At 50.2% G+C, this 22,326-nt stretch overlaps 2 long non-coding RNA genes across 3 annotated transcripts in view; one reads left to right on the forward strand and one right to left on the reverse strand.

The window, feature by feature from the left end:
* LOC123372562 overlaps positions 1 to 22,326 on the forward strand; it is a 46,816-nt gene that overhangs the window by 17,672 nt on the left and 6,818 nt on the right. Inside the window, exons 3-4 of one of the 2 annotated variants that reach the window (XR_006580344.1) lie at positions 373 to 505; positions 4,460 to 4,606. This is a non-coding gene — a long non-coding RNA (uncharacterized LOC123372562). The remainder of the gene's footprint in view (positions 1 to 372; positions 506 to 4,459; positions 4,607 to 22,326) is intronic. The other variant, XR_006580345.1, reaches the window with a different exon arrangement.
* Positions 1 to 22,326, reverse strand: part of LOC123372561 — a 44,205-nt gene that overhangs the window by 11,747 nt on the left and 10,132 nt on the right. The gene's annotated exons all lie outside the window — the stretch shown is intronic.

The raw sequence follows: 22,326 nt of genomic DNA on the forward strand, positions 1-22,326 counted from the left end.
GACCAGATAGCAACTGTGGAAAAATGGGACAGGGGGGTAGGGGTACTCAGCGCCTATATAAGAAAAAGTCCCCCAAAATGGGACTGTCCCTATAAAAATGGGACATCTGGTCACCCTAGCACATGTGGGGAACTGAAAGCCTCCTACAGACTGAGAAAGCTGGGGGGTAGATAAAGGCACTGTATTATAACATGCTCCCTTGGCTGACCCTGACACAAGGGCACTACCCAGGTCTCTGGGGAGAAGCTCTGGGAGGTGTTGATTGTTATGAAGAGCCCAGGGAGGGGCTGAGGAAAAGGCCTGAGGAAAGGCTAATGGTAGGGAGGTAGTGGCGAGGCGGCTGATAGAGCAGATCTTGGCTGTTCCTCCTAGAATTCCTGGAGTGTCGAAGGTGGGCTTGAGTTCCCCTACCAGTCCTTGAGAGGGTGGCATGAAGTCCCTAGACATGAGGATGGTTTAAAGTCCTGAACGAAGTGTGTATGGACCATGGTGCTAAGGACCAGGTGTAAGTAAACGGGAATTTCTTTCATTGGATGTTCTGTTCCTCTCTTAAGAGGTGGCACTAAAATGTGATCTGACTGGAGGGCTGAGTCATGAGAAAAGGTCGACCGCTGCAGGGACAAAGCAGCTGTTGATAAGGGAAGCCTGATACACCACACCCAGCTCCAAATGGCCATGCCCGCTGAGAGTCCTCGCCACTATGGAACATTGCCTTAGGATGTGGGAGACCCAGGTTCAATTCCCTGCTCTGCCATGGCTTTTCTATGGCCTTGGGCAAGTCACTTTGTGTATCTGTGCCTCTAGTCCCCACCTATAAAATGATAATGCTTCCCAACCCCACCAGGAGGGCTGAGTATAAACACACTGAGAGGGTGAAGTGTTTTGAGATCTATAAATGAAAAATGATGAGCCATAATAAAAAAAATCTTATTATTTTTATTTTAGTACAGTGTCTTTAAACCTTTCCCAAAGCCAGAGCAGCCCTGAAGCCTGCTATAGATGCAGAAGGTCTGATTGTAAACTAATTTAGGCATGGTCTACATTTAAAGTTTTGTTGGAATAGCTATATCAGTGGGGGGAGGAATCACATCGCAGACTGCTGCTCTCCCCATCTCCAAAATAAGATGCCACTCAAAGCAGAGCATGCAGACCACAACAGGCTTGAGTGCTGATGCAGTGATGCTGCCATAGCCTGTTTCTTTTGGAAAATTGGTACAAGTTATACTAGCTAAAGAACTCTTGCTACTGTTTCCACTAAGAGGGTTTGCTGGTGTAGCTATACCAATAAGGCTATCGCCATAAACCCTTTCTAGTGTACACAAGCCTTGAGTTAAACTAGTGCATAATCCTCTGTGGAGACACTTAATTCACTACCAGAGGGGTAGCCGTGTTAGTCTGGATCTGTAAAAGCAGCAAAGAGTCCTGTGGCGCCTTATAGACTAACAATGTATTGGAGCATGAGCTTTCGTGGGTGAGGTGCATCCGACGAAGTGGGTATTCACCCACGAAAGCTCATGCTCCAATACGTCTGTTAGTCTATAAGGTGCCACAGGACTCTTTGCTGCTTTTAATTCACTATGAACCTATCATAGTGGGTACAAAGGTGCTTTATACCACTATAGTTTATTCCCAGCTAAAGGTGCAGGTGCCAGCTGAACCAATAAGGAACATCAACATTCACGGGCCTGAATTGCTTTAACTACACAGGTTTCAAACAGATATAGTTAAAAAGGTACCAAGCAGACAAGTCCTTATGTGCTTTCATCTTCTAAGGAATAACGTGTGCTGTGGTGGCCTAAATCACGGCTCTTCAGAGGCAGGGCCGTGCAGAGGGGAGAGAGGAGATGTGCCACCCAAGGTGTGTTAAGCAGGGGTGGAGGCCAGGGCCCCATCCAGATGCCCCATCTCCTAGGCTGTTAGCTATCCATGGAGCATTAGTCCTTGCCTCAACGTGTGTTCTGCACAGGCAGCGAGCATGTGGCTGGCTGCCTGGATGGGGCCATCGCCTGTGTCTAGCACACCTGTGCAGAGGCAAGAATAACGTGGCTCTATGAGCATGTGCACCTGACTTATATAGGAACAATGCCCAAATGTAAGGCCCCACATCCTGGGTGCACTTTGTCTGAACACAAAGCAACAACTGCTGTGCAGTGTTACTGGTGGGTGCTGGTGACAATAGGGGCTAGTCCCCCCCACACACACACACTTCTGTCAGAGCCACATTGAGCCCACACTGTGCAACGTTCCTGGAAAAGCAAGGCTGATTAATGAGCAAATGGCAGGCACTGGGACGCAGACATGACATGGGACAGCATTGGGATGTAGCTAGAGCAGGGGTTCGCGGCTTGTTCAGGGTAAGCCCTGGTGGGCCACGAGATGCTTCATTTACCTGAGTGCCCCGCAGGTACGGCCGGGCCACCGCTTCCTGCAGCTCCCATTGGCCAGGAACGGCAAACCGCAGCCACTGGGAGCTGCGAGCGGCCGTACCTGCGGGGCACTCAGGTAAACGAAGCGTCTCGTGGCCCACCAGGGGCTTACCCTGAACAAACCACGAACCAAGTTTGGGAACCCCTGAGCTAGAGTGAGACATGCTCTTTGACTGAACCCAGCAAGGGGCTGGTTAACAAGGGAGGCCTCAGTTGGAGCCTTAATTGCTCTGAGTTTCACAGCATTTTCATGACTATCTGTCAAAGGGGCACGGAGCACCACTGTCTGGGCATAGATCCCAGTTCTGCTTCTGTTGAAGTCAATGGCAAAGAACCCCTAGACTCCAGCGGGAGCAGGATCAGACCCCTAGGGACTGCTGCATGTCACCCCAAATACACATGCTGCTAGCTGCAGATGAGCAGGCTTCAACACAATTCCAGTGAATGGTAGTAAGTTGTTGTGAAGGATGGTTCAGTGAATAAGATCTTGGGAGACCCAGGTTTAATTCCCTGCTTTGTAACAGGTTTCCTATATGAGGATCTGGGTTTTAGGGCTTGTCTAAGCTTGAAATGCTGTGCCATTCTAGTGCTTCAATGTAGACCCTACCTATGCCGACAGGAGGAGTTCTCCAGCTGGTGTAGGGAATCCATCTCCCTGAGAGGTGGTAGCTAGGTCAGTGGAAGTCTTCTTCTATTGAGCTAGCACTGTCTACCCTAGGGGTTAGGTTGGCTTCTCTATGCCGCTAGGGGGCATGGGTTTTTCCCACCTCTGTGCAACATACGTAAGCCAACTTAATTTTCTAGTGTAGACCAGGCCTCTCAGTCAGAGGTGGATTAAGATATATTGGGGCCAGGGGCACAAAGAACATTTAGGCTGCCCGCATCCCCTCCCCGCCATGGGGCCCTGGTCTACCTGTTCCCCCCAAGGCCCCACCCCCCAGGCCTGGACAGAAGCCAGGCCATGATAAGAGCTGCCCAGGGAGCCTGGGCCACTGTGGGGAGCTCTGGACCCTCCACCTGCCTTGGGGGGCAGGGATACGGGCTGGGGGCTGCTCTCGGGCACTCCGGCCCCCTGCCCAAGGCAGATGCAGGGCTCCCCACAGCTGCCCAGGCTCCCTGAGTAGCTCTTACCACAGGCTAGGGCAGTAGTCTCCAAACTGTGGATGCCCCCCTAGGGGGCACAGATGAACATTCGGGGGGCGCAGCAGGGCCCAGCCTTCCCTCCAGCTCCACTCTGGTCCTACTCCAACCCTGCCCCTAGCCTCAGCTGGGGCTCTGCTCCTGGTTGCACCCCCTCTCACAGCCCCCCGACTGAGGGCCCCGGCCCCGCTCCTGCCCTGGCTCTTGGGGGGGGGGGGTGTGAGTGTGTGTGCGCACGCGCAGACTGGGCAAAGGGGGGTGCGACTGAAAAAGTTTGGGGATCCCTGGCCTAGGGTGACCATGTGTCCCATTTTGGCCCCAGACGTCCCAACTCTTTTGGCAAAACTGGGCCTTTCTCCCATTTTCTCTTGCTAACTGATCACCAGTTGACAAGAGCAAATGGGACAAAGGCCCAGTTTTCCCGAAAAGGAGTTTGGGGCGGGGTAAGCAGTGGGGCTTGGGCCAGCCCTGCATGGGGGAGGGGAGAGGGCTTGGGGGAACCTCAGCACCACACAGGGGAGGGGGAAAGGGAGAGGGGCTCGGTGAGCTCTGTGCTGCGTGGGTGGGGGAGGGAGAGGGGCTCACTCCAGCACCGGGCTGGCTGGGGGGGGGCCCTTGGTCGAGGGGGAGGGGCCTTTATCCAGCAGGGGAGGGGAGGGGAGGGGAGGGGGGCATCAGGCCAACTGAGCGTGAGGCTTGGGGAGAGCAGCTCTCAGCGTAGCTCTGTGAGGTGCTTGGATTCTATGGGTAAGGGGCCAGATAGAGAAGCTGGTTCCTATGCAGGGGCACGTTTTTGCTCATTGAACGCACTTTTGCGTCATCGGGGATATTTTCGTGCCGGTTACTAGAGTCCTGAGTTACAAATACAGCTTTAGAATAGCCTTTTACTTCAGTTTGTAACAACGATAGAAGCCATGACGACCCAAGAATAAGCGCTGCGACGTCTACTAGCAACACGGCTTCTTATACAGCAGCTTCTCGTCTGCCCCAACCCAGAATATACCCAGCTTAGAGCCGTGATCTGCCCAGCACGTACATGGGTGAGTAGCTCTTTTGGGACGTCTCATGAGGCGAAGAGTCAACCGAGTGCAAGTCTTTGCAGGAGCAGGCAAACCCCAAAGGTACCCCATCCCACCCCCCTGTACCTATCCCCATTCACCCCAAAAGGCTAGGAAAAGGGCGTTTCAGGAACCGATTTGAGCTGTTTCAGACCAAGAGTGTGGGGGAGGCAGTGAATTTCATAGAGGGGGGAGCCCTTTGCAGAGAATTCCCTGCTTTCCCTCTTTTCTCTTCAATGCAAGGGGCTGCAGCTCCAGCATCTTTCCTGATCTCAGATAGGCACCTCCCAGGCCATTGAGTGCTTTAGAGGTCAAAACCAACACCTTATAAGCCCCCAGAAGCCACTGCAGATCCTGGAGCACTGATTGCATATAGTCAGAATGAACAACAGCACTTTGCTGTATTTTCCATGCGCTTCTGTTTGAGTGGATTCAAGGGGTGGTGCCATGCAGAGTGCCCGGCACTAATCTGGGCTGCCTCACCGTGATGAAGGCATGGATCACAGTAGCCATGTCTACATCCAAGAGAAAAGGTCACAGCCTCCTGGCTAGAGGCAAATGGTAACCATTGTGTAGGTCACTTCACAGGAACTGAGGATTCAACGGTGACCCCTGCCTGCTAACACAAGGCTTTGGGATGTGGTGTACTATCTACTCCTGAGGGAATTCTGTGACAAAAAATTAAAAATTCCGCACACAGTATTTTAAAATTCTGCAAATTGTATTTGTCAAATAAATGTGGCTCCAGCATGGCAGTGGGGAGCACAGGCCACTGGCTGCACAGAGGTGGGAGATCACTGTGCAGGTTCCCCTGGGAACACGGCCTCAGTGATGAGGCTGCACCCAACCCTGACCCAGCGCAAGGACCAGGCCTGCCCAGAAACACCCCAGGGCCCTGCCCCTCTGTGCCAGGTGCACCAGGTGTGGGCAGGCAGGTTCAGCAAGACAGGATCCAAGTGTGGAGGGACTTAGTGTGGGGGGATCCAGGTGTGGGTTGAGAGGGTTCTGTGTGGGGTAATCTGGGGGCAGGCAGCTCAGTGGGGGATCCAGGTGTGGGGGGATCTGGATGCACAGAGACTTGTTGGGGTGGGTTCTGGGTCCAATAGTAATGGGACTCTGCAGGTGAAGGTGGTTGGGGCTCAACAGGCAGGGTCTGTGCATTGGGGGGATAGAATTAGGCTGGGGGAATCTGGGTGTGGGGGACTCTGGGGGGGTCCAGATGCTGGGGGCGTGGGGCTCAGTAGAGTGGGGATCCAGTTGCAGCTGATTGGGGCTTGGTGGGGTGAAGTGGGGATCTGGGTACTGGTGGCTTGCCAGGGTGGTCCAGGTGCAGGGGGAGTGGGGCTCATCGGGTGGGGGGGGTTTCTGAATGCAGGAGAGTGAGGCTTGGTGGGAGGGTCTGGGTATGAGGGGGTCTGGATGCATGGCGGTTGGGTGGCTGGAGGAGCAACTCCCTATACAGGGATCCCTTCCCCTGCAGCTAGGAGACATGGGTGCAGGAAAGTGGGGAGGGGAGGATTTGCAGTGCTTCCTGCAGTTGAGGGAGAAATCTGGAGGTGGATATGACCTGGCCCCGGATGCCGTGCAGGGGAAGAGTAAGTCCTGTCCTGCCCAGCCGGGACTAACAGCTGAGCCCAGTGTACGGTAGGAGCCACCAGCCAGGTCTTCCCCAGTCCTGCTCCCTGACCTACAGTGATTTACTTCTCTGCTGGCTGCCCTGGGCACCTAAAACATACTGCTGAGAAGGGTCACATGACTGCTCTTGTGGCGTCCCTTTGCTTCCCCCTTAGAAACTCATTTTTCTGCGGGGAAACAAAGAAATCTGCGGGAGACATAAATTCTGAGCATGCACAGTGGCACAGAATTCCCTCGGGAGTAACTATCTCCAAAAGTCACATGCCAACAAAGAGCAGAGACACCAACGCTCAATGCTGCAAATGCTTTTACTTTATGTGAGTGAGTTGTTCCCCTGACATCACTGGGGCTATTTGTGTACATACATGTACTCATGCATAAATGTTCGCAGGTTAGGCTCAAATGTTAAAGGTTTCTCCCATTAGTGAGTAGTCATCACTTCCTGTCCTCCTCAGTGTATTTCTGTTTGTTTGATCGTCTGTGTCCTTCAGACAGAATAGCAAATCTGTGTACATTCAAGGGCATTTTGCTGAAGTAGAGCAAATAAAAAAATCCCTTTAAAAAAAGAGATTGGCACAAAATGTGATATCACGCTTTGTTTAGCAATATGTTGTGTTACAGGATGTAATGTTGCACCTTAAAAGTGACCTGCAAAGGAGAGAATTTAGTCTTGTGCCCTTTTTGAGATGTATAAAGACCTGCAAGCCTTCTTTTTTTCTTCAGAAAGATCTTTCTGTTCATTTTATAAGCTAGAGATTCAGGTCCGTAGAAACCTGGAAGACTCTATGGTCTTGTCCACACTTGTAAATTCTGTAATTGTATTTAGCCATATGTAGCCTGGGTGCAGCTGTCACAGTATTACTGATATTTTAAGCTGTAATGTAGGCTGGGTGCTAGGGATTTTAATACTGTGTCAGCTAGCCTAGGTCCTGATTAGAACTGGCTAACACAGTATTAGTGACTTGCGTATCCCACCTATACTGCGGCTTACAATGGTACCGGTGCCCCTGTACTTAATACACTAATAAATTGTGTTCCTGTCGATGGAGCCCATGATGGTGAGTGAGATCGTGGAATCGTGAGAGCCAAAAGAGTTAAAGTGAAGCAAGTGAGGGTCTGTCTTCACTGCAGAGTTAACTCAGGTATTGCCCAAGCCCCCTTCCGTCCAGACACAAACCCCTCTCACCTGAGTGTGGTGGTGCTTTACACCCAGGCTAGCTGGCGCAGCAGGGGCGACAGGCTAAAGCCCGGGTGCTGCTTCCACTTGAGCTGGTAACCCACATTGCAGTGAGGACACAGGCTAACCCACTCCAGTGCCAATAGTCCTCCAATGCCTTCCCACAGTTCCCCTGTGCCCAGAAGGACAGACAAGTTCTCCTATACCACAATTCATTGGGAAAGCAACGAAGCGTGGCTGGGGTTACTGTGGCACAAAGAACCATGGGCTGTGACCCCAGAAGTGCTAGCGGGACACACAGGTGAGCGCAGCACCAGTGAGGACACAGTAACGTGGTTAGGGCTTTGTAGGGTGGCTGCCCACACCAGGGCCAGGTTAACTGGCGTTCCAATCATCGGAGTTAAATCTGCCGCACAGATGACCCCTCAGAGGGGATGGGGATTTTAGTCCAAATTTTTTCAATTCTTTGTTTTGTTTTTCCTTTCTTTTTGTTAACACTAAAGTCTATGACAGCCTAACAATTGGAGGAAGGAAGTCTTTTTTTGGAAGGCTTAGCACCTGCACACCTATTACTGAGGTCTGAGAGCTAACAATATACATCCCCTGAGACTCCCAACAAGCATTCCCGTAAAATCTGGGAGGAGGAGTTGGCGCCAGTTTAACTTAATGTAAGGGGACTGTTGCCCCCTTACTAACATTCAGTGGGGGTGTTTTGGTTGCTAGCTCCCAGCACTAAAAGGGGAGGGATCGATGGCAAATCAGGACCCTGAGACTGCGGGCCGGCTAATCAAGGAGACAGAAGGCCAGGGTGGGTCCCGTCCTCCGTGTGAGCAGGAATGTGCCTGGAGTCAGACAGAGAGGGGCCGAGCTAAGGAGAAAGCAGGGGGCCCAAGCTGAGCTAGAGAGCAGAGCCAGGCCAGATCCAGAGGGGCCAGAACTGCAGCCCAAGCGCCAGAGGCACAGCCCAGAGAGAGCAGATCCTGTGCTGGGAGCGGAGCTGCAGCCAGAGAGCCAGAGGCACAGCCCAGAGAGAGCAGATCCTGTGCTGGGAGCAGAACTGCAGCCCAAGAGCCAGAGGCACAGCCCAGAGAGAGCAGATCCTGTGCTGGGAGCGGAGCTGCAGCCAGAGAGTCAGAGGCACAGCCCAGGAAGAGCAGATCCAGTGCTGGGAGCAGAGCTGCAGCCAGAGAGCCAGAGGCACAGCCCAGGAAGAGCAGATCCAGTGCTGAGAGCAGAACTGCAGCCAGAGAGCCAGGTGTGGTGAGCAACTGGGGCCAGCCAAGGGGGGAACCTTGGTAAAAGGGCCCAGCGCAGGAAGACACCCCAGCCCAGGGTCCATGCAGGCCAGGCTGGGAGGGGGATCTTAACCTGACTGGGGGCTGGCACTGGGAAGAAGGGTCCCACCACCCAAAGCCTGGAGGTGTGTGGTCACCGCCATTGCAAGTGTCTAACCGGCAGCATAACTGCAGCACAGCCAGGGCCTGAGAGGGCAGCCTGGGACCTACAAGGAACTGACTGCAAAGTGCTTTGATGTCCAGAGACACTGTTTGTGATGTTCCCTGCCACAGAGCAGGGTGATGTGTTTTCCTGTAACCTTTCCCGTTTTTCCTTATTCTTTTCTTTAAATTAATTGTTAAGTAAACAACTTGTATTTGCTCTATATTGTATGGAATAATCAGTGGGTCGGGGAGGTGCCCAGTGCAGAAAGGGTACCCCGGAGTGGGGACACCTTAGCCCCTGTCCTAGGTGACCACAGCAGGGTTGGGGGTCGAGCCCCCCAGGAATCCTGGGCCCAGCCTTGTTGGGGCTACGAGAACTCTGCCAGACAGGAGAGTCCTCAAGGGCAGGGAGGCCTCTGGGTAAAGGAAGTGGGAGCGAGGACTCAGATCCTTTCGCTCGCCCCCTTCACCGGGGTAGCACAGAAGCCAGGAAAGTTCCCCACAATAGCGGGACCATTCCCCCGCTTACATAATTGGCGTCACGAACAGGATCCTATCCACAGGGTCCACCCTATTGGTTTACTGGGTGAATTCTAGTTGCACGGTCCAGGCCTGGTTGAGCACCCTACCATGGCTGGAATTGAAGAACTACAGGCCCAGTTTGCTGAACTTCAGCGCAGATTATCAGACCAAGCTGAGGCATTACAACAAGCTAGAACTGAACAGAGAGAAGCCTTATCACTGGCTAAGGCAGTGATAGACCAACAGGCAGCAGAAGCTAAGAAACCCCCTACTATTTATGTCCCACGGGAGCAGAAGGTCACAGAGTTTGGTGGCTTCCCGACAAGACCAGGAGACATTACGGTTGAAGAGTGGGTCAAGTCTGTGAAGGCAGCTCTGCGTGTGCTAAGAGTACCTGTAGAAGACCATGTAGACTTCATAGAGGAACATCTCAAGGGCCAGGCCAAGGCCACAGTAAAGTTCATGGCAGTGGCAGACAAGAAAGATGTGGAAAAGGTATTTGAACTCCTCCTAGAAGTGTATGGAGACAAGGTACCTATTGGAACCCGACTAAAGGAGTTCTTTGAGAGAAAGCAGGAGCCTGGTGAAACTATCCGGGCATACGCATATGACCTCCAGGAGAGAATGAGCAAAGTGGAGCGGCGAGACCCTCAACGAGTTCCAAACCCAGATACAGTTCTGAAAGAGCAGTTAGTACTGGGGCTCCAGGATGATTCCCTCCGCCGTGAAATGAAAAGGAGGTTTAAGGAAGAGCCCAGTAAGAAGTTCCATGAACTCATGCAGGCTGCCATTATGTGGTCAGAAGAAGAGGAAGTTCCTGTGGCAGAGACAGCCAAGAGTAACCCCCGTACACGAAGTGGGGGCCTAGTGAATGCAGCTGCTGGGGAAAAAGCCCTGCCCCAAACACAGCTAACATTGGAAAGCTTAAGTGAAGCTGTCCAAAAACTGGCGGTCCAACACGGGGAGATGCTGAAAGTGATGACTGAGGTGATGAAAGGGAAAAACCCCACCAATATGCCAAGATATCCAAGGGCCCCAGGACCCTGAAGATCTCCACTGAAGGACGAGCTGGGAAGATACATTTGTTACATTTGCGAAAGGCCAGGACATACTAGCCAAGAATGTACACTGAGGAGGAGACTGGAGTCCCAGGCACCTGAAATTCAAGAGGCACAGGGAGCAAGCAGCCCACCGTCAGAAGGCCAAGTGGGGACTGAAGGGTTTCTACGGCTGTCCCTAGGAAAAGGGCAGCGTGGCAGCAGCGAGGAAAAGGACCCCGATGATGTTAGTATATTCAACGACTTCTGTGGCCGAGCTTTCGGGGACTGCTTGACAGTGGAAATAACCATAGCAGGAGTGAGAACCCGCTGTTTGATAGACACTGGCTCAGAAGTCACCACTATTTCTGAATCATATTTCCGAAACCACTTAAAAGAGAGAGATCTGACCATGCATAATACCCGATTTGTACAGCTAACGGCAGCTAATGGACTTGCCATCCATGTGGTGGGGTGCCTTGAAGCTGATGTAGGGTGCATGGGTCGAACAATCCCTGGGAAATGCATCTTTATCCTAAAGGACACAGCTTCAGGAAAGACTTTAATGGAGAACAGAGTACCGGGAATTCTTGGGATGAATATTATAAGAGAGCTGAAAGAATTACTGTTGGTAGGAGAAGGAACCCAGGAGATGAACCGTCATGGGCAGCCTAGGAAGGACGCTACACTGAAGCGGGTACTAGCCCAGGTGGAGAGACATGGACATTTCCCGGGGCCAATGGGACAAATTGGCTATGTTAAGGTGGCAGGGAGACAGAAGGTGGTTATACCTCCCTGGAGTGAGAAGATTATTGATGGACGCTGCCAGGTGCCAAGCGACTTTGACGGATACAGAGTGCTTGTCGAGCCAACACCCGGGGCCAGTCTCCCTAATGGGCTCCTGGTTGCAAATGTACTTGCTAATGCCAGCAAAGGAAAAGTGCCAGTCAGGCTGTTAAACTCAAGTAAGAAGGCCATAAAGTTGTGCCCCCGAACCAGGATGGCAGAGATACACCGACCTGAAGGAGTGGTGCCCCCAGTGGGGGGGTGGCCTTGGAAGAAAATGGGGATGAGCTGCGGGTGACGAAAGTAAAAAAAGGCACACAGGTTATCACATCGCAAGTGGCACCCGATGGAGAGCTACTCATCCCAGTCCAAGTGGACCTCCAACAGCTAACCCCTACACAGGTTGGCCGTTTGCGGGCGCTACTGGAGAAACATCAAGAGGTCTTTTCCAGGGACGAGCGGGACTTCGGTTACACCACCACAGTGACACACCAAATAGCCATGGGAGATGCTATCCCGATAAAACAGAGACACCGGCGGATTTCACCACGAGTGTTCCAGGAGGTAAAAAAAAAACATCCTGGACCTAGTGACTCAAGGTGTCCTTAAAGAAAGCCACAGTCCATGGGCATCACCTGCAGCAATTGTAATAAAAAAAGATGGTGGGGTGCGATTTTGCTGTGACTACAGGAAACTGAATGAGGTAACACACAAAGATGCCTACCCGCTACCCAGGGTGGAAGAGTCACTGGATGCATTAGAAAGTGCAAGAGTGTTTTCAACCCTCGATTTAACTTCTGGTTATTTCCAGGTTGCAGTGGAAGAACGAGACCAGGAAAAGACAGCAGTGACAACTCCATTTGGGCTGTTTGAATGGACACGTATGCCATTCGGCTTGTGTAATGCACCTGCTACGTTCCAGAGACTAATGGAGGGGGTTTTGGGAGACTATATCTTAGACACTCTGCTGATATACCTGGATGATATTATTGTGTTTTCCAAGGATTTTGAGAGTCATATGGAAAAATTGGACTTGGTTTTCACACAATTGAAGGAACACGGATTAAAGCTGAAGCCAAGCAAGTGCTGCCTCCTACGTGAAAAAGTCAAATTCTTGGGCCATGTGATTTCAAAGGAGGGAATCCAGGTAGATGAGGAGAAGACCAGGGCGCTGGAAAATTGGCCGGTCCCCAAGAATGCCAAGCAAGTGCGGCAGGCTCTAGGTTTCATGAGCTATTACAGACGATTCGTTCCAAAGTTTGCGCACGTTGCTGCACCGCTATATGGACTAGTGGGCCAACCAGCCCAAAGGAAGGGAAAGGACCAGTGTTTTGTGTGGAATGATGCCTGTCAGACAGCTTTTGATAAATTAAGACACCAGCTGATGTCACCACCTGTACTTGCATATCCTGACTTTAGCCTGCCATTTATAGTGACAACTGATGGAAGCCTGCACGGCCTAGGTGCGGTGCTCAGCCAGAAGCAAGAGGGGGCCGAGCGTGTAATTGCATATGCAAGCCGAGGATTGAGGAGGTCAGAAAGAAATGACAAAAACTACAGTGCTTTTAAACTAGAACTGTTGGCCTTGAAGTGGGCTATCACTGAAAAATTTAAGGATTATTTAGTGTACTCTAAATTCACGGTAATCTCAGACCACAATCCACTCCGATACCTGGCAACGGCTAACTTAGGTGCAATTGAACACCGCTGGGTGGCCCAACTCGCTGAGTTCACTTTTGAAGTACAGTATAAACCTGGAAGGCAGAACATCAATGCTGATGCCCTGTCTAGATTGCCTCTGGAGGAGGAATCAGAAGAGGGTGAGGATCTAGAGAAAGACTTCCTAGTCATTCCTGCAGATGTTGTGCGTACGTGTTTGTGGCTAGAGAATCCAAAGCCCGAGGACGAAGTGACGGTAGAGGATGCAGTACAAAATCTGGTAAAAGGGGAGAGCGCAATAATCTCAGGGTACTCATGGGAGGAGATTCAGACTCTGCAACGAGAAGGTGATGTTGGACCTGTCTTAGTGGCAGTCATGAGCCGAACGAGGCCAGATCGGAGATTTGGGGCCAGATACCCCCAGTCTAAGAAGCTAGCCAGACAGTGGGAACGACTTAGATTACACCGTGGAGTGCTGTTCCGGGTAACATACCATCCCCGAGATGGTGAGGAAGTGTGGCAGTTAGTGGTGCCTGTGTCGCTCCGCCATCAAGTTTATGAAGCCAGGCATGATCATGGGGGACATTTCGGAGACAGGAGCACTTTGGAGGTGATGAGGAGAAACTATTACTGGCCCACGATGGGTAGCGACGTGCAAGCATGGATCCGTCAGTGTAAACGGTGTGCCTTAGCCAAAGATGTGTTTCCTCCCAACCGAGCCCCTTTGACCTGTACTAATGTGACTGCCCCAATGGAGGTCCTAGCAATGGATTACACACGGCTAGAGAGATCTTCAGAGGGGTATGAGAACATACTGGTTCTCACGGACATGTTCACCCGATTCACTGTTGCAGTGCCAACTAGAAACCAGACAGCGCGGACAACGGCTGATGCCCTCATAAAACATTGGTTTGTGTACTATGGTTGTCCAGCACGGTTACACTCGGATCAGGGGAGGAATTTTGAATCAGAAGTGATAGCTGAATTGTGTAAACTGTATGGCATAGCCAAAAGCCGAACAACACCCTATCACCCGCAAGGAAACGCTCAGTGTGAGAGATTTAACCGGACACTGCACGATATGCTAAGAACACTCCCGCCGGAAAAGAAGCAAGCCTGGCAGGAACATCTCCCTGAGCTGGTGTTGGCCTATAACAGCCATGTCCATTCGTCAACAGGTTACGCTCCTTTTTATCTCATGTTTGGGAGGGATCCCAGGTTGCCATTGGATATTCTGGACAGAGAGGGCCCTGAGGAGGATGTGGTGACCAATTTGGATGACTGGGTCAAAGGTCACCATGACAGGCTGAAGATAGCCTGTGAAGTAGCTCTCAATACAACTAAAGACACAGCCCAAAGTAGGAAAAGGACTTATGATCGCAAGTCCAGTGGGGCTCTCATCAGGCCCGGTGACCGTGTACTAGTTCGTAACCATAGACACCGGGGGCGTAATAAAATACAGGACAAGTGGGAGTCAAATCCCCACATTGTAGTTGCTCACACCAATCCCGAGCTACCAGTTTACACCATCCGGCCTGAACGAGGAGGTCCTGAGAGAGTAGTACACAGGGACCAGTTGAAACATTGCACTCTTAGTCCAGACAGGGACCATAGGAGGCGTAGATCAGTACACTCTGAGGAGGCTGAAACCAGTTGGGAAATGGTTCTAGTCCCACAAACCGAATACAGAGGGGGACAGAGTGGGGCAAACCCAAACCCTAACGAGAATGGCCAGATCCCTCAAACTGACCCAGTATTACCCGAGGATAGGGAAACAGAAAATATGGGTAACGAACCACCAGTCTTAAGAAGGTCCCAGAGGGCTAATAAAGGTGTACTTCCTGTTAGACTTAGAGATAATTATGTTATTGGTTCTATGTAGTGTGTTGATTAATATTGTTATGTATAGTATTAAGAAGTAGATGTGGAGTGTTAACGATGTTGAATGTTCTTTTCGTAATTGTTAATGGGTTTTTAATATAATATGATGTGGATATATGTTGTTTTTATGGGGCCCAGATGTACTGGTGTGAATATTGTGGCTGTGGCAGAATTTTAGCAGGGGGGAATGTAAGGGGACTGTTGCCCCCTTACTAACATTCAGTGGGGGTGTTTTGGTTGCTAGCTCCCAGCACTAAAAGGGGAGGGATCGATGGCAAATCAGGACCCTGAGACTGCGGGCCGGCTAATCAAGGAGACAGAAGGCCAGGGTGGGTCCCGTCCTCCGTGTGAGCAGGAATGTGCCTGGAGTCAGACAGAGAGGGGCCGAGCTAAGGAGAAAGCAGGGGGCCCAAGCTGAGCTAGAGAGCAGAGCCAGGCCAGATCCAGAGGGGCCAGAACTGCAGCCCAAGCGCCAGAGGCACAGCCCAGAGAGAGCAGATCCTGTGCTGGGAGCGGAGCTGCAGCCAGAGAGCCAGAGGCACAGCCCAGAGAGAGCAGATCCTGTGCTGGGAGCAGAACTGCAGCCCAAGAGCCAGAGGCACAGCCCAGAGAGAGCAGATCCTGTGCTGGGAGCGGAGCTGCAGCCAGAGAGTCAGAGGCACAGCCCAGGAAGAGCAGATCCAGTGCTGGGAGCAGAGCTGCAGCCAGAGAGCCAGAGGCACAGCCCAGGAAGAGCAGATCCAGTGCTGAGAGCAGAACTGCAGCCAGAGAGCCAGGTGTGGTGAGCAACTGGGGCCAGCCAAGGGGGGAACCTTGGTAAAAGGGCCCAGCGCAGGAAGACACCCCAGCCCAGGGTCCATGCAGGCCAGGCTGGGAGGGGGATCTTAACCTGACTGGGGGCTGGCACTGGGAAGAAGGGTCCCACCACCCAAAGCCTGGAGGTGTGTGGTCACCGCCATTGCAAGTGTCTAACCGGCAGCATAACTGCAGCACAGCCAGGGCCTGAGAGGGCAGCCTGGGACCTACAAGGAACTGACTGCAAAGTGCTTTGATGTCCAGAGACACTGTTTGTGATGTTCCCTGCCACAGAGCAGGGTGATGTGTTTTCCTGTAACCTTTCCCGTTTTTTCTTATTCTTTTCTTTAAATTAATTGTTAAGTAAACAACTTGTATTTGCTCTATATTGTATGGAATAATCAGTGGGTCGGGGAGGTGCCCAGTGCAGAAAGGGTACCCCGGAGTGGGGACACCTTAGCCCCTGTCCTAGGTGACCACAGCAGGGTTGGGGGTCGAGCCCCCCAGGAATCCTGGGCCCAGCCTTGTTGGGGCTACGAGAACTCTGCCAGACAGGAGAGTCCTCAAGGGCAGGGAGGCCTCTGGGTAAAGGAAGTGGGAGCGAGGACTCAGATCCTTTCGCTCGCCCCCTTCACCGGGGTAGCACAGAAGCCAGGAAAGTTCCCCACAATAGCGGGACCATTCCCCCGCTTACATAATCTTGCATGTTGCATAGGTCACATATGATAGACACGTTTTCCCTTTCACTGTCCCATTTTGCTACCTCCTCTGCAAGCACTGTGGCCCTGCTCCAAAGCCTGTTAAATCTTGACTCCAGTGGAGTCTTTCCATTAACTTCGGTGGGCTTTGGCATAGACTCAGCCCTTTCTTCCTTCTACACCCTGGGAGTGAAACTTGAACCCGTGGCCCATGCCCTTCATCCTCACTTCAGTCCTTAATGTGGTGTTCCAGAGCTCCATACGCTCTTCTTATTGCAATTTTTAAAATGTTCACAGTGTCCCACAGTGTGCTGGCTTCTCTACGGGACAAGGCAAAGAGCTTCCACTCTAACTCTAAACATGACACAACAAGTTGTGATACCAAACAGCAGGTAGTGTATGGCGGAAGAAGGACAGGGCTTGCAGCAATAATTTCATGTGGTTCAGAGCTTGAATTGGGCTGGATTGTGCTGAGTTGGCAACCTGACGCTGGCGGCTAGTTCTGCAGAGGCTACATTTTCACTGAAAGGGGGAGGGAAAGGAGTCTCTCTAGCCTGCCTGCATCTGCAGAAAGCCTGAAACAATAGCTCTGAGAGCTGTGAACTGCCCTGTTAATCGAAATGGGGCTAACTCAGATGCCCACTGATGAGGAATTTAATGACCTTAACTATTTCACTGCTGATCAATGTGTAAGAAAGGAGAGGGAGTGTCAAAAATGTGCATAATCTACTGTGTGTGGCATCTGTTTGGTGCCCCAAGATTGGGCCGGGACTACCTCCCTTTTCTTTCCAATCTGCGTGTGAGCCTAGGAGGGAGGAACAGAGCCTGGGGGTGAATGTGAGCACTACTAACGGAAGGCTAATCCCACAGTGCATAGGAGGACTCCCAACCAAGCCTGTTGGGAGCAGCAGGAGTCAAGTCTGCTCTGGACATGGGGATGGGATCAAATAGCTCTTGTCCTGGTTCTAGTGACTGCTGTTCCTCCCTCTGCTGGGGCTGTCTGCAGGCTCAGGCAGACATCACTGCTTTGGTTATACTCAGTTCGTGGTTTCAAGCTTTTCTTCTCAACCATGAGGACTAGAAACAAGTGGGCTTGGGGAGAGGGAGTTGAAATGATAGCTGTCATTCTGACGTGCTCACATGACTCTGGGATCCAGGACCCTAGGCATGTGCATAGTGTGCCAGTGCCTTAGTCAGCCCTCCCCCAGGGGTGTAGTCAAACCTCAGGGAGGACACATGATCAGATTTTGAATGGTTTTGAGTGGCATCTTATTTTGGTGTCTCTGATGGTGGAGATTGGGAGAGCAGCAGCACTGTTATCCCTGCCCCTCAATTTAAGCCATAATACAGTCAGGCTGTTTAGGCAGGTGCACTTCTAGAGTGTTTGATTTAAAAAAATAGTAAATACTGATGTTAATGATCTGTTGTGGACTGTCTTTTCATAGGCATTGTGGAAGAAGAGCAGGGCCTCATGCTCGTTCTCTGAATGGAGGTGAATTTCACCCGGGGGGAGGCAGCGTGGTGCAGCTGGATCTGGGCTCCACGCCTGGGTCTGCCACATGACCCGAGGCTAGTCACTTTACCTTCCCGTGCCTCTGTTTCCCCTTCCACCCTATCTCTCTTATCTATTTAGATTGTAGGTTATTTCTTTGTACAGTACCTAGCACAATGGGGCCTTGATGTCAGTTGGGTCCTCCAGACCACTGGTTCTAGACCGTGGGGGTACGCAGAGGTCTTCCAGGGGTATGTCAACTCATCTAGATATTTGCCTAGTTTTACAACAGGCCACATAAAAAGCACCAGTGAAGTCAGAACAAACTAAAATTTCATATAGACAATGACTTGTTTATACTGCTCTGTATACACTATACACTGAAATGTAAGTACAATATTTATATTCAAATTGATTGATTTATAATTATGGTAAACATGAAACAGTAAGCAGTTTTTCAGTACCAGTGTGCTGCGACACTTGTATTTTAGTCTGATTTTGTAAGCAAGCAGTTTAAGTGAGGTGAAACTTGGGGTATGCAAGACAAATCGGACTCCCGACAGGGGTACAGTACAAAAGTGTCACATCACACTATCACTGAAAAACTGCTTCATTTCTACCATATAATTCTAAAATAAATCAATTGGAATATACTGTCATTACATTTCAGTGTATATAGAGCAGTATAAACAAGTCGTATGAAATTTTTGTTTGTACTGACTTAGCTAGTGCTTTTTATGTGGCTTGTTGTAAAACTAGGCAAATATCTAAATGAGTTGATGTACAAGGTCCCCTGGGAGAATAACATGACGGGGAATGGAGTCGAGGAAAGCTGGCTGTATTTTAAAGAATCCTTATTGAGGTTGCAGGAACAAACCATCCCAATGTGTAGGAAGAAAAGTAAATATGGCAGGCGACCAGCTTGGCTTAACAGTGAAATCCTTGCTCGTCTTAAACACAAAAAAACAGCTTATAAGAAGTGGAAGATTGGACAAATAACCAGGGAGGAGTATAAAAGTATTGTTCAGGCATGCAGGAGTGAAATTAGGACGGCCAAATCACACTTGGAGTTGCAGCTAGCCGGAGATGTTAGGAGTAACAAGAAGGGTTTTTTCAGGTATGTTAGCAACAAGAAGAAAGTCAAGGAAAGTGTGGGCCCCTTGCTGAATGAGGGAGGGAACCTAGTGACAGAGGATGTGGAGAAAGCTAGTGTACTCAATGTTTTTTTTGCCTCTGTCTTCACAGACAAGGTCAGCTCCCAGACAGCTGCACTCTGCAGCACAGTATGGGGAGGAGGTGACCAGCTCTCTGTGGAGAAAGAAGTAGTTCGGGACTATTTAGAAAAGCTGGACGAGCACAAGTCCATGGGGCCGGATGCGCTGCATCCGAGGGTGCTAAAGGAGTTGGCCGATGAGATTGCAGAGCCATTGGCCATTATCTTTGAAAAATCATGGCGATGGGGGGAGGTCCCGGATGACTGGAAAAAAGCTAATGTAGTGCCCATCTTTAAAAAAGGGAAGAAGGAAGATCCAGGGAACTACAGGCCAGTCAGTCTCACCTCAGTCCCTGGAAAAATCATGGAACAGGTCCTCAAGGAATCAATTCTGAACCACTTAAAGGAGGGGAAAGTGATCAGGAACAGTCAGCATGGATTCACCAAGGGCAAATCATGCGTGACTAACCTAATTGCCTTCTATGATGAGATAACCGGCTCTGTGGATGAGGGGAAAGCAGTGGATGTGCTATTTCTGGACTTTAGCAAAGCTTTTGATACAGTCTCCCACAGTATTCTTGCCAGCAAATTAAAGAAGTATGGGCTGGATGAATGGACGGTAAGGTGGGTAGAAAACTGGCTAGATGGTCGGGCTCAACGGGTAGTGATCAATGGTTCCATGTCTAGTTGGCAGCCGGTATCAAGTGGAGTGCCCCAAGGGTCGGTGCTGGGGCCGGTTTTGTTCAATATCTTCATTAACGATCTGGAGGATGGTGTGGACTGCACCCTTAGCAAGTTTGCAGATGACACTAAACTGGGAGGAGTGGTTGATACGCTGGAGGGTAGGGATAGGATACAGAGGGACCTAGACAAATTAGAGGATTGGGCCAAAAGAAATATGATGAGGTTCAACAAGGACAAGTGCAGAATCCTGCACTTATGACGGAAGAATCCCATGCACTGCTACAGACTAGGGACCGAATGGCTGGGCAGCAGTTCTGCAGAAAAGGACCTAGGGGTTACGGTGGACGAAAAGCTGAATATGAGTCAACAGTGTGCCCTTGTTGCCAAGAAGGCTAATGGCATTTTGGGTTGTATAAGTAGGGGCATTTCCAGCAGATCGAGGGATGTGATCATTCCCCTCTATTCAGCACTGGTGAGGCCTCATTTGGAGTACTGTGTCCAGTTTTGGGCCCCACACTACAAGAAGGATGTGGATAAATTGGAGAGAGTCCAGCGGAGGGCAACAAAAATGATTAGGGGGCTGGAGCACATGACTTATGAGGAGAGGCTGAGGGAACTGGGATTGTTTAGCCTGCAGAAGAGAAGAATGGGGGGGGATTTGATAGCTGCTTTCAACTACCTGAAAGGGGGTTCCAAAGAGGATGGATCTAGACTGTTCTCAGTGGTAGAAGATGACAGAACAAGGAGTAATGGTCTCAAGTTGCAGAGGGGGAGGTTTAGGTTGGACATTAGGAAAAACTTTTTCACTAGTAGGGTGGTGAAGAACTGGAATGGGTTACCTAGGGAGGTGGTGGAATCTCCTTCCTTAGAGGTTTTTAAGGTCAGGCTTGACAAAGCCCTGGCTGGGATGATTTAGTTGTGTCATAAATAAACAGATCAGGGTTAAGGTCTCTTTTACCTGTAAAGGGTTAACAAGCAGTACCTGATGACCACCTGACCAGAGGACCAATCAGGGACAAGATATGTTCAAATCTCTGTGGAGGGAAGCCTTTGTCTGTGTTCCTTGTTTGCTCTGTGTTCTCTCTTTGGATCTAAGAGAGGCCAGACATGTCTCCAAGTTCTCCTGGAGTAGTTCCTACTATCCAATAGTGAGTATTAATTAGAAAGGCGGATTAGTCTTATAATTTGATTTCTACATTTGCAATTGTGTGTTTGCTGGATAAATTCTTTATTCCTAATTGCTGTTACTTTGCTTTTACTGAGAAAGAAGGGGGAGGGGGAATTCTCTCCAGGTTTATAAGTTAGACTCTGTGGATTGTTCCATCTTGGTATTACAGAGACAGTTTACTTTCTTTTTATTCTTTAATAAATCTTTTCTGTTAAGGACTTGGTTAATTCCTTCTCTTGTGGAGATTCAAGGGAAGGGGAGGGGGGAAGAGTGAGTTCCTCCTGAGGTTGATTCACAGAGTTGAATCGGTGTGTATCTCTCCAGAGTGGCTAGGAGAGAGAGGTGGGGGAAGTGGGCTGCTTCCCTGTGTGTAGAGATTCAAGGAGTTTGAATCAAGGTATTTTTCCCAAGGACTAGGGAAGGGGAGGGGGAGATGAGTCCCTCTTTGTGTTGAGTCAAGGATTTGACTCGGTGTGTATCTCTCCAGAGTGGCTAGGAGAGAGGGAGGGGGGAGGAAGCAGGGGAGAATGGTTTACTTCTCCTAGGTGTAAGAATCCATGGATTTGGGGCTCTTGGGATCCCCAAGGATTTTGGAAAGGACTGTGTCCCAATACACGTACATTATTGGGTGGTGGCAGCTTTTACCAGATCTAAACTAGGATTTTAGTTTAGAGGAGTCCATGCAGGTCCCCATCTTGTGAACCCAAAAGCTCCAAGTGGGGGAGAAACCTATGACAAGTTGGGTTTGGTCCTGCTTTGAGCAGGGGGTTGGACTAGATGACCTCCTGAGATCCCTTCCAACCTTGAGATTCTATGATTCTATACCCCTGGAAGACCTCTGTGTACCCTGATGGGTATATGTACTCCTGGCTGAGAACCACTGATCTCTGCTTCCTTGTAAATGAACAAAATTCCATCAAAGAAATAACTGACTCTCACCAATTTCTCCTCCTAACTGGAGCAGCTTATAAGGCTCTGATTTTTTGGCTAACCACTTGGATCAGAAGGGATAACCATATTAATTCTACACCCAAATGAATGATATTCTTCAATTGCATAATGAGAGGAGGTTCTTAGGACCCTGCAGGTGACAACAGATGGAATCTAAAGAGTAAATTATGTCACGTGCTGCAACCCATAAACTAGTTTTTTCCACATCCACAGGCAAAACATTTCTCGTCACCTATGTTCCTTGCTTCTGTTTGTTTACTAATAAGCAAGTAATTCTACATGCTCTTCAACTGTGATGTTTGCTCAGCTTCGCTTTTCTTTTTCATCTCCTTACTGAGCTTTGCATAGCATGAGATGTTGCCACTCAGTGAAATCTATTTCAGAGCTTTAAATTTTTGTTGTTAAAGATGAGCGTAGCTATGTTATATTGAAAATAATTAAGCTCAGTACCAGTACGTACGCCTAGAGCAGGGAACTGTAGGGTAGGCTACATGTGACTGTTCTAAGACTTCTGTGATGCTGTTCAAAGTTAATTTGTATTAGGAAAATGTCATCTCATTGGAGA

The sequence above is a fragment of the Mauremys mutica genome, chromosome 6, assembly GCF_020497125.1.
Source record: "Mauremys mutica isolate MM-2020 ecotype Southern chromosome 6, ASM2049712v1, whole genome shotgun sequence".
In the NCBI taxonomy this organism is placed as follows: Eukaryota; Metazoa; Chordata; order Testudines; family Geoemydidae; genus Mauremys; species Mauremys mutica.